The 11,472-nt window shown below is 41.5% G+C and overlaps 1 protein-coding gene across 4 annotated transcripts in view; it reads left to right on the top strand.

The window, feature by feature from the left end:
• Positions 1-11,472, top strand: part of grid2 (glutamate receptor, ionotropic, delta 2) — a 434,148-nt gene that overhangs the window by 404,184 nt on the left and 18,492 nt on the right. The window lies entirely within an intron of this gene.

Here is an 11,472-nt window from a genome sequence, read left to right as displayed (position 1 = left end):
CACATGAAGCGAAGTGTTTCTGCGATGGCCACATAAGGATTGCTTGCATCCCAACAAAGAACCCTTTTGGCTTTATTCACGATCATGCGTAACATTATTTCAAGATTAGGGAAAAATATAAATCTCTGATGCCTTAATCACGCTGTCGTAATTTATGTTATGTGAAATAGTCTGTCAGTGTTGTTTTATGCGTTTGTGTGGTAAGGGATTTTATACATTTTATGTACAGAGTGTTCGAGTGACTAGACTTGTCTGTTTATGGCTCCATATCCGGTGGAGCGTTGCTCCTCGGAATATTTCCTATCATGGCTGTTATTAAAATAAACAAGCAATTAATTGACAGGCCATGTTTCCAATTCCCTCCTATTATTTCCGGGGCAGTGTCACACTCTCGGGAAGACAGTTTCAAGCAGTTTACTCACACTGCTCCCCATGGCTCAAACAAAAACAGACACAGAAATCATCAGGAGGAATAAATAATCACAGAGGTGTAATTGTTTTGTTTTTCCTCGCTGTGATTTTTGTATTTATTTTTTTTCATCCTGACATTCTGTATTATGCAGATTGATTAAGTACCAAGAGGAGGTTTGACAGGAATTCTTTTATCCGTCCGTGCCCTGGCAGCCCAGAGAGAAATGTTTCACTCGGCCTGATTATCTGTAGTAGCCTGGTCATGACATGTCTGGCAAATTGATGATTACAACTGGATTTTTGTTGACTGGTAAACATCAATTTGTTCAAAATACAACAATAATTTACTGAGTTAAATGATAATTTTCCTTACAACAACTAGAGTCAAATACAGTCATTCCATGTTAGATTACATCTATGTTTCTGCAAAGGTTTGCTCGATCATCACAGTTACTGTTGAACACCAACACACTTAGTCTTTCTTACACAGACCTGTGAAAGAGAGGATTTCTTTTACTTTGATAGCAGCAAAGAATTTGGGCTTGCTAAATTGTCAAGCAGTCAATCGCAATCTCTGTCTGCAGCAACAACCCCAGAACGCTGTGTCGGCACCTTTCCAAAATACTGAGGGGAGATGTTGTGGAACTAGTGTACAAGCATAAGTGTTATTAAGTTTGCCAAATGACACAGGCTGCAGTATCTATTTTTTAGTAGATTGCTGTATGGATCTCATCCACGAAGGGATTTTCGAAAGCAGTAACACACATTGCAGGGTGGACGGGGCAAAAGCCTGCCAAAAAACACTAGACTAATGGGAGGAATTATATAACAGCCAACATCTGCTTAGCCTGCCCAACCCTTCACAGATGCCAGTACAGGCACCTGTGTCGCACACCACAAATCTCAGCGTGAGGATACTGTAGCTCCTGTATCAGTATATTCTGTCAGGCATTCCTTTTGACTATTTGCAACTGATGTCTTGGCATGTCATGACAGAGAAGAAGTATTGACTATAGCCTCAGGCTTTTCTGTCTTTGTTTTAGAAGAACATATTCCATATCAAGGTCTGTGTAAGGCTTTTGATTCCGTCGTTCACAACATTAAGTTGCTTTCCGTGGGTTTGGATTCTTTTAAAAGCGCTTTATCTTTACTTTCTGGCAGACTTCAGAATGTTGGTGCCATTTTTTTCAAATCAAGCCCAATGGAGTTCTTAGAAATTTGGCAAGGATCAATATTGGGTCCTCATGTATTTACTCTCTACATTCATTATATACATTTTTACAACTCTCAATTATGCTGATGTTATGCCATATTGTATTCCACAACTCCATCATAAACCAAGTCTTCTCTCAGATGCATTTTACAAAAACTTTCATACCCTCAACGGTGATCTAGTTGATATAGTACAGCGTTGTAAACACATAGCAATTGGTTTGATATCAGTGTGTGGAACTCATGGCTCAGAAACTAGAAATTCTAACTACATTCTTATACTGAGGCAGAACTATCTCTCTCTCTCTAATTAATGTGTGCGTGATGATTGTTCCTGTATCAATAATTTGCTTTTATTTATTTTTTGCAAAAGTGACCTTTATTTCAATGACATTTCCTCTGTAAATAAGTCTTGCTATCAAGAAAATGAACACACAAGATAATGAAATACTATAAAGAGAACACAAAGTGTGGGATGATAATAATAGACCAGTAATAAATAAAGATCCCAAAGGTCAGTGAATATATGGTGTAATTTGAGAGTAAATCCACAACTTCAGAGAAGTACTTACTTCATGTGTGTGAGTATCAGTAAGTGTGTGCATTCTGCACTCTTGAGCAGTGTTTGCTATCTGAAGGTCCCTGGAGGTAATAAGAGACATGAAAAACAATTTATTTGCTTTGACACTTCAGAGAGAAAGAGAGAAGGGAAATGTCTGTAGATGTAGACAGACTGCTACAACTTCATCGTTTTCAACCACTTTGTTTGGAAGAAGCCATTGCCAGAGTGCAAGTGCATCCTTACTTCATGTCTCTGTTTCTGTGTGTGTGTGTGTGTGTGTGTGTGTGTGTGTGTGTGTGTGTGTGTGTGTGTGTGTGTGTGTGTGTGTGTGTGTGTGTGTTTGGATCATGGTGTATTTGTTGGCACTGTAGAACAAATAATGTGCAGCTTTTTACGCATGTTTGTGTGTTTGTGTGTGTGTGTGTGTGTGTGTGTGTGTGTGTGTGTGTGTGTATGTGGGAGATGCCCTGTGATTGATGGAGACAGCCTGCAGATTTACCAGAGTCAGAAAACAGTGGCGTAAAGGGCTAGTCCGCTAATTTAAACTGACAGCCACTGACAAGTTGTTTTGAAGTGCTGCTGAAGGGGCAAGATTGTGGGAAAAAAAATAAGCCCTCTCTCCCAGGCATATATTATTTCTGTCTGTGAGGGTCTGCAGGCATTGATGTGAGCAGTTAAAATAGAAGATTTAATCCACAGCAGATGGACATCTTGAGGGTGCGGTAGTCTAAGAAGATAAGCTGCGGGCTAGACATTTTATTGCACATATTGAACACGATTACTTTTTACATTTGGATTGCAAGATAGATGAGGTGCCTCTTTGTGTGTGATTATGGTCAGGACTGCAGAATTTCAATCTTGACACCATCTTCTGTGTAGAGAGTGCAAGGAATTCAATGAAAGTAGATGATTAATGTCAGTAGGAATAAACAGCTCAGAGAAAATGAATTATATGCTAATTAGTATGATATCAGGGTCATGCTATCAGAGTGTTGTTTTCATTTAATAGTTTTTTTTTTTTTTTCAATTTAGGAATACATGGGGCGAGCAAAGAGTGCCACATCAACAATATGAATTTGATAATGGTCACGCCTCTTGTTACAGAACTTTCAACAACAAAGATTGATTCATGTTGTTATGTTATGGCCTGTTATGTTCATCACCAGTGGCCTTTTTTTTTTTAAATAAAGCAATGGTGTGGCTCGTAAATATCCTGACCTGGGTTGTATGAAAGTAACCTCAGCAAAAACAATGACCGTCCACTCTGATTGCCTCACCAAATGAGATGGGATTTTGGACAGCTGTGAGAGACTGGAACTCTATGGTGGCTCAAGCTTATTTCTTATCTTGGAAGGAAACACATGTTCTTCCACATAAAGAGGAAATAAACATTTAGTTCCAAATGCTGGATGAAAGAGGTCCTGATAAAGTTCATTATTGCATCGTTGAGTATGGGTTTCATGTGAGTAATGTGACAGTGTAAGAAGGGGTCATTTGCTCCTGAACCCAGCTAATGTGTCTTCCTTACTGCCACTAAAGATATAGCAGGGCCAGTGACTATGCATATGTGTGTAAGTGATAACCGTTATTTATTTTTCCCTCATTTTGTCCTTATATCTTTGGTGCAGTCTTAAATCCAGTAATCCATGGATCCGTTCTTTATTATTCCTTCTGTAGCTTTAGCTCTTTCGTGCTTTTATTTCATATCCTATTCAGATGATAAATTGAAGTCCAATAAGCGATGTGTCTCTAATATGAAAGTAGTCCTCCAGTAATATTAAAGGGCTCTGGGTCCCAGTGAATGCAAAGTAAACTGTAGACTGTTTGTTTGTGATGCTTTCAGGATTCGGGCAAGCTTTTATCTCAGCAGCACTCATGACAATAAAATTGTCAGCAATAGTTAAAAAAAAAAAAAAAAACTGTTGATGAACTGACTTGTGAAAGTCTGGGAATTGCAAACCTTGAAGTGAAATTTTATGAATCGTGTAGTGAAGTTTTTCTTCTGAAATGTATATGATGGAGATAAACCAAATGGCAGAATTGAAGGACACATATAAATGGCTTTTAAAGCTGCCTTTGCCCATGTAAATCTTTTATTTTAGTCCCAGCAGAAGGGTTGTAAACAGAGACAGCAGACGAGGGGTATAACACCTGCTCCAATACTCTTCACTCTCTGTCACGGTCGTCTCAGGAATGTTTGAAGAACCACTTTGATACTTTACCAGTCAAAAGCTGCCAATACAGTTAATGTAATGTTCTCTGATTGCCCTTGTAATTACCCAATTCAGGGTCTCTTTTTACCTGAATCTTAAAACAATCAGGTCAGCTCTGTTTACTCACACATGTGTTATAAACTGCAGAGAAAAAAAACGATCATACCCACAGACTACAGCTGATGACATACTTTGCAACCAAAGTCAGGTCAGCAAGTCAACTAGACCTTCAATAAAAATGTTGTCATAAATAAAACTATAACTATACTGAGCAGAGCTTTGCATTTCTCCTAAAGTTCTTAATTCATCCTGTCTGCATAACGGAGCAGCACTCACTGAAGAGAACCAGTTTGTATAACTTAAGCTGGCTTACATTTCATAGTTTATTGTATTATGTTAGAAAAATAACTCAAATACCGGAAGTGGGACATTTTATTGGGAAAAATTATAAATAGAAATCCAGATTTCCATGATGATCCCAAGGGAATGAAAAAAAAGACCACAATAAAAGAGTCGAAAAAGAGACACTTGCAGACCACACCAGCAACAATTCCTGTGCTTTCCATCGCCAAAGAAAATCAACATAGTTTAAAATCACTTCTTCTATTTCAGATTTAAAACAACTGAGATTCATTCAGGTTGAAAAGTCTCTGCCTTATTTGTGAGGCTCTTTGTAGGATCATAATAACGTGAGCTACATGAATAATCAAAAGAAGGCTTGATCAAGGCACCAGCTAAAGAAGCCAAAAGCTGAAACGCAAGATATATTATTCACCGTCTCTCTGTCTCTCTCCATCACGCACACACACACACACCTACACCTACACACACACACACACACACACACACCTACACACACACCTACACCTACACCTACACCTACACACACACACACACACACACACACACACACACACACACCTACACACACACTCATTCACACAGTGAGTTCAAGTTAAGCTGGGTGCTCTGAAGCCAACAATTTCCAATCCATGGAAATCACTATCCATGGGGGAAAATAATGCATTTTTGTCCAAGGGTGGTGAGCAAAGAAAGAAGGATGTGTGTGTGTGTGTGTGTGTGTGTGTGTGTGTGTGTGTGTGTGTGTGTGTGTGCGTGCGCGTGCGCGTGTGTGTGCGCGTGCATGTGTGTCAGAGTGTTTCTACAACACTGACATTGTTCCACATGACAAAAAAAGAAAAGATTTCATGTCAAGTGTCAATCTAATCCCTCACTCTCCGTAGAAGCTCTCTCACTCAAAAGCTGTCACTCCTCTGCCGATCCATCACAGCAAAGCTCAGCCCACACACTTAGTACATTCATTAAATCTTTATTAATCACAATTAATGGTGGGGATGTGGCTCTCTCTCCGTTTCTCTCTCCCTTTCTCTCCCTCGCTCGACGTGTTGATGACGGCTAATGACTGTTTGACTTCTGCGCATTGTTTATCATAGTTCAGCTTGATAATCTGTTCCAGTTCACCCACACACTGCGGCTTAATGGTGCTTAATTGAAAACTTTGTTGACAAAGTGTATGACATTGAACCCTGAGTGTGCCAATTAGAATAATTAATCTTGGCAAACTTTACTTGCGGGACCAAAGATTCATGGGTATGTGACCTCTGGTACTCCATTCCTTGAGCTTCAATATAGCGACACACTGTTAATTGAATGGGCCGCATGGTGGCTCGGTGATTAGCGCTGGTGTCTCACGGTGGCACGGCCTTGTGTTGACGACATTAACCCAATTCTTTTTTTTTCCACGTGGCGTTTCCATGTTACGACCGCGTTTGTTTCCTGTGGTGTCCTGCGCTCTGTGTTTCCATGTCTTTAAATGCCACATGTGGACTAGCTGGTCCACATGTGGCATCAGTCTACGACGAGGAAGGTCACTGGAGAGAGACCTCTGTGGTTAACTCTTTATATTTGGCACCGAAATAAACTCGCTCAAAAGCAACAACTCAAAATATGCACCGCCAGTGCCGGAATTATATTTCCCCTGACTGAGACGACTCCAGCGTTGAATAAACACCCTTTCCAGGGTATTGATGTGTGACTGTGGGTCAGTGTCCTTCAGCCTCAACTTCTGTCAGCATTTCTTTTCTTTTTTTTTTACTTTTTTTTATTATAAAACACAGGGAGAGAATAATCAGGAGCAGGTGCTGTTCGCTGACTGGGTCGATGCTGCTGCCTCTCTCTGCTCCTTACTAACACTCAGTCACGTTCCTGCTCGCACAAGTGCTAAAGTGATTTGGACAAATGCACTCAGTGACTCACTTTGTAGCTGATCGTGTGCCTCTTTGGGAGATGTTTTATGACGGGTTTGCCTTGTTGCTTGAGGCAGGTCACATAGCTAAAAAAAAAAAAGCAACATGATGTCATGATAATAATCTCATGCTTTATTGATTTCCTCCCCCCTTGTCTCTACAGGCAGGTCAAAATTATTTGAGATTGTGGTGACTCAGCATTGCTGGATACTTCAGTGGGTTGTTGGCTGACATGGGTGCTCTGTAGTTGAAGGCTGACCTCCCTAATCACTCTGTCACTCTCACCAGCCCAGAGTAATTGATATACCTGCAGACACACTAGCTTCCACCTTGAACAGCTACATGTCCGCCTCGCTCTTCTTGTTTCTGTGCACATATTTTCACAAATATATCCCGTATTTTCAGAGACGTGCTTGAACCCTGACAGCCAGACGTTGAACTATTGTGACCCTGCAGCTACAGTGAAACTACTTAACTACATTTTTGACTTTATAATGTGAACGTTATTTTCCTTCATGTTTTTCAGTGAGGCTAGCACCAGGAAGGCAGCCGGCGCTCTTCTTGTTTTAGGAGCTGACTGCCAACTGCCATCTCAGAATAAACTAATTTTAGCACCTCCTTTCTCCTCTTCTCCTCCCCAGCTCTCTTCTCCTTTCCCGTCTCCCCTCTACTTTCCCACCTATGCTCACCTGTCCTCCATTGTATAAATTTGTTGTCAACCATCCATCCAGATGATTTCTGCTCCCCTCACATTTTCTCACTCAATTTTCCATCTTTCCTTATTCTCCAACTCACTCACATCCCCTTCTCCCTCTGTCTCCACCTCTCGCCTAACTGCTACTTCCACTTTTCGCTGTCTCCAACTTAAAACTGTGTTTGCTGCAGAGGTGACAGGAGGAGAATATTCGTATGAAAGAGCCTGTTGTAGTTAAGTTGCTGCAGACAAAATCCACTGATCCTCAGACAGTAGTATTCTCCGTGGTGACGCTCTACATCTCACAGAAACAGCTAAAAGGTCTATCTAGTCAGTTCTGAAATTCACTGAACTGTTTCGCATTATGCTTGATCATCTAACCCACACCACTCTGCATTTTAACTGGGCAGAGCTGCTGTAAAATCCTGCTACAGGGGAAAGAGCAGCATTGGCCCTAACCTGTATTTATAGGGGGCCGTATGGATGGGCCTGGGGAAGACTGCAGAATCAACACAATACATGGAGTTATAGTGCATTTAAAGGGACAATAAGTGAGATTTTTACTGTCCCATAGCAGAAAATAGCCATAATATATCTTGAGGGGGTTGATAGCCGAGTTGATCAATACCAGTGACTCAACGTTCAGTTTGCCAGGTGCTGAGATAACAGCCTTTCAAAACTCACTCTGTAGCCTGTATGTTGGCCTCACCATCCATTTGAGTTAGAAATACACTCCCCATAGCCCAGCAGTGGTGCAGCAACACAGTGTGAAATCTCTTTACAGTCCATCTTCACTCCAGTAGGGGTATCATTTATTACATTAGAGGATGCTCATTAAAATGTTACAAATAAGATGCTGCTGTCAAATGCAGTCAGATGAACTCCTAATGGCCCACTTTTTATGTAACACAGGGAACACCTGTCCCCTGTTTATACTTTACATATTTAAACATGAGGCTTTTTTTTTTTGTTTGGATGAAAAGACACACAAAATGATTTTATTACCTTATTATCACCACAAAAGGCTGATTTTATTCTAAACACTTTCACTTTGATGCCAGCGATTTTTTTTATTTTTTTTTTACATGTGAAAAGTGTGAATTTGTTGTGAGTTTGTGCACCTGCTCACCGCATCTCATTACACTGAACCTAAACTAAACTCTACTTAACCTAAAAAGACATGTTTTAATCCATTAGCAGCCTTTTGAAAAAGTGAAATTTCCTAATTCCTTACTTGTACACGAGCACAATTGCATGTTTCTCCAAAGGGGGAGAGAGAGAGAGACAGCAAATGAAAGAGCTCTATTTGTTCATGTCCACGTCTTGGCTTTCCAGTATGTGAACATTTTCTTGCTTAAATATGTGTCAACCCTGCAAATGTGCACCTACGTTTTTCATGTGATGCTCGGTGAGTCACTTTCTCTGTGTGTGATCTCAGTAGAATTTACAGCAATCGTTCACGTTTCCCTTTGTTTCGCCCCTTTCTTCCGTTCTTCAAGTCTTCTGTCCCTCGCTCCTTTATCCAAATCACTATGGTGTTCTTTTTTTCGGCTTGAGTCAACTAATAATGTGTGATCATCCCACCATCAAGGCTGCTGCCAAAGAGTTGCCATGGCAACATCTAGTCCACGCAGTAACGGCCAATGCGGAGTGAGCGGGGAGGCAGAGACAGAGCGCACTCATACAAACAAACAAACACACAAACAAACACACACACACACACACACACACACACACACAGAGGCTTCACAACAGTTAGCCCCCCACCACCACCACACGAGTAACCGTTGCTCATTTGCTTTAACAGCCAGTGGGAGTGTTAAAGTCATTATGGATCTCCCCAGTCAAAGTCAACGATCTTAAAGCGAGGTGATAACTCATTACAAACTCACAGTGTTAATGCAGCTCACAGCACGCCAGCTGTTTCATAGACACCCCCACCGACGCAGGAGGATGCGCGGCCGCATGCATACACCATACACACTTACTATACATTAGGACACAGTTACAGGAACAAACACACATACAGTCATGATGTACATGCATACACATGCGCACACAGGACAGCTGGTTCACACAAAGGCTGTAAAAGCCCGATAGACACACAGATTACACTTCTGTATTTACCATTCACCTGTCAAACACACTTCACTCCTCTCACACATTGAAACCCTCACATATACTGAGACAATGATGCAGTCAATTAGATGTTGACGTGCAGTTGCAACCCGCTGTGCAGGACATGACATGACACTAATACATTTGCTATATAGTTGGTGTTGTTTTTAGTGAGTAAATGGATCTCTTTCCCGATACCTCAGGTGGCGGTGTGCTGACTGATGATGCCTTGAGCAAAAAGACCCTGAAAAAAAGCATCTAAGTGTCCACTCCCTCAGTTCCATCTTCTACAAATTTAGAAAGGTTTGCAACGAAAAGCACACTGTTGTGAGGATTTAAATGACTTGTCAGATTTTCCTCTCCTGTGTTAAACTGTGCTAAACTCCATCAAACTAGATGTAGATCATTCATGAGGACATAAAGACCCAGACACACACACACACACACACACACACACACACACACACACACACACACACACACTTTAATTAGCTACTCCTAGCTCTCATTATGTCAGTTTGTTATTGTTACAAACAAGCCGTGCGTTGCAGAATTGTAGTGTATTTTGAATGTGTGACTAAGCTTTTATTGCTTGCGCTCGCTTCACATTTCTATCTGTGTTGCTGTGGGTTTTCCAGCGCGCAGAGGCAAATTTGTGGTTTTTCGAGGGAGGATGTGTTCCTTTTGGTGAGACAGCGACAGACAAATTAGAGATCTAGACAGATGGTGTACTGCAGGAAACCTTTGACTCAACCAATGCTTTTGTCAGGCAGCTCACAGTAGCCTTTCATCCTGCCTGTCAGCCAAGCGATGGAGACAAATGGAGAGCAGTTGTAACCCCTTTTGTGTTTAAAATGATCATCACTATGCTCGCTTTTTCTTACAAAGTTGAAGTATTCCTTGCGTACAGCTGTTGTCACGAGTAAACAGAGATCTCCTCTTGGCTTGTTGATTGCTGATTTTACATGTGCAGAGTCATTCTGGACACACTCACGTAATCTGTAAGTGACCAAGTGCTCGACGGATGCAGAACTGGAATTACTCGGGCAAGCTCATATTCCATTTATGAGTTATTATGTCTGGATTGCAGTCATATTTAAAAGGGCCCTGCAGTGCTGCATGTAAACATCTTCCACTTCACTTTTGCCTTGCACCATCTGTCAAAACTCAGGCACCCTCTAGTACTTTGGTGTGAGCAAAAACATGGCGGCATATCATATCGTCATTTGTATCCTCTTTCCTGCAAGTATTTTACTATTGCAGAGTTCCGTCTGTGTATTTTTTTTGTGGGCAGGATAAAGGCAGCCGAAGCTCAATGAGATAAATGTGACTATTACGAGTGTGTGTGTGCGTCTGTTCTTGTGGGTGCAGGTCAGCGTTAGGGTTTGATTCAAGGGCCTATCAGGGAAGCAGCTTTTGCATTACTCTGATAGGCCAATTAGAGCAGGATGACAGATGATGAGCTCCACAGGCAGACAGGGTCGTTATAGAGGGGAGAGAGAAAGCACTCTGTCCTGAATCTCAAATCTGTTCTGCTCTGTCCTCCCTCAAAGTTGCGTACAGCGTAGTCATATAATGATTCCTCTGATGAAAGCCTCCTTTTTGTTTTTATGTTTTGATCGGTTTGATCTTTGATCCAGATGAGGAGCAGGTCTTTTAGTTATTCTTTGTTGTTGTCTTTGGCATCCTTTTGATTGTCTTGAGCGGAGCAGGAGTCTTGATATTAACGTTTGAAAATCAAAGCATGTCTTTTGAAGGTGCTCGATGCGTAATTCAGAGCATATCTATGATTGAAGGATCACCGTCAGCATGACATCTGACAGAGCCAACTGTTAACGTGGGTGGGTGGGTGGGCACAATGCTCCCACGGCGACGCTGTGGGACGGCGTTCTCAGCGTTAACCGCCGTATGAGCGCAGTGCGAACCGGCTGCCATTAGCTTGCTACTGGGACACAACAGAGAGACTAACATGCGCAGTCAGCCTGGCTACACAAA

The sequence above is a fragment of the Cebidichthys violaceus genome, unplaced genomic scaffold (assembly GCF_023349555.1).
Source record: "Cebidichthys violaceus isolate CVI_PGR_0920_01 unplaced genomic scaffold, fCebVio1.0.p SCAF_9, whole genome shotgun sequence".
Classification (NCBI taxonomy): Eukaryota; Metazoa; Chordata; class Actinopteri; order Perciformes; family Stichaeidae; genus Cebidichthys; species Cebidichthys violaceus.
This window is presented reverse-complemented; position numbering and strand designations above follow the sequence as displayed.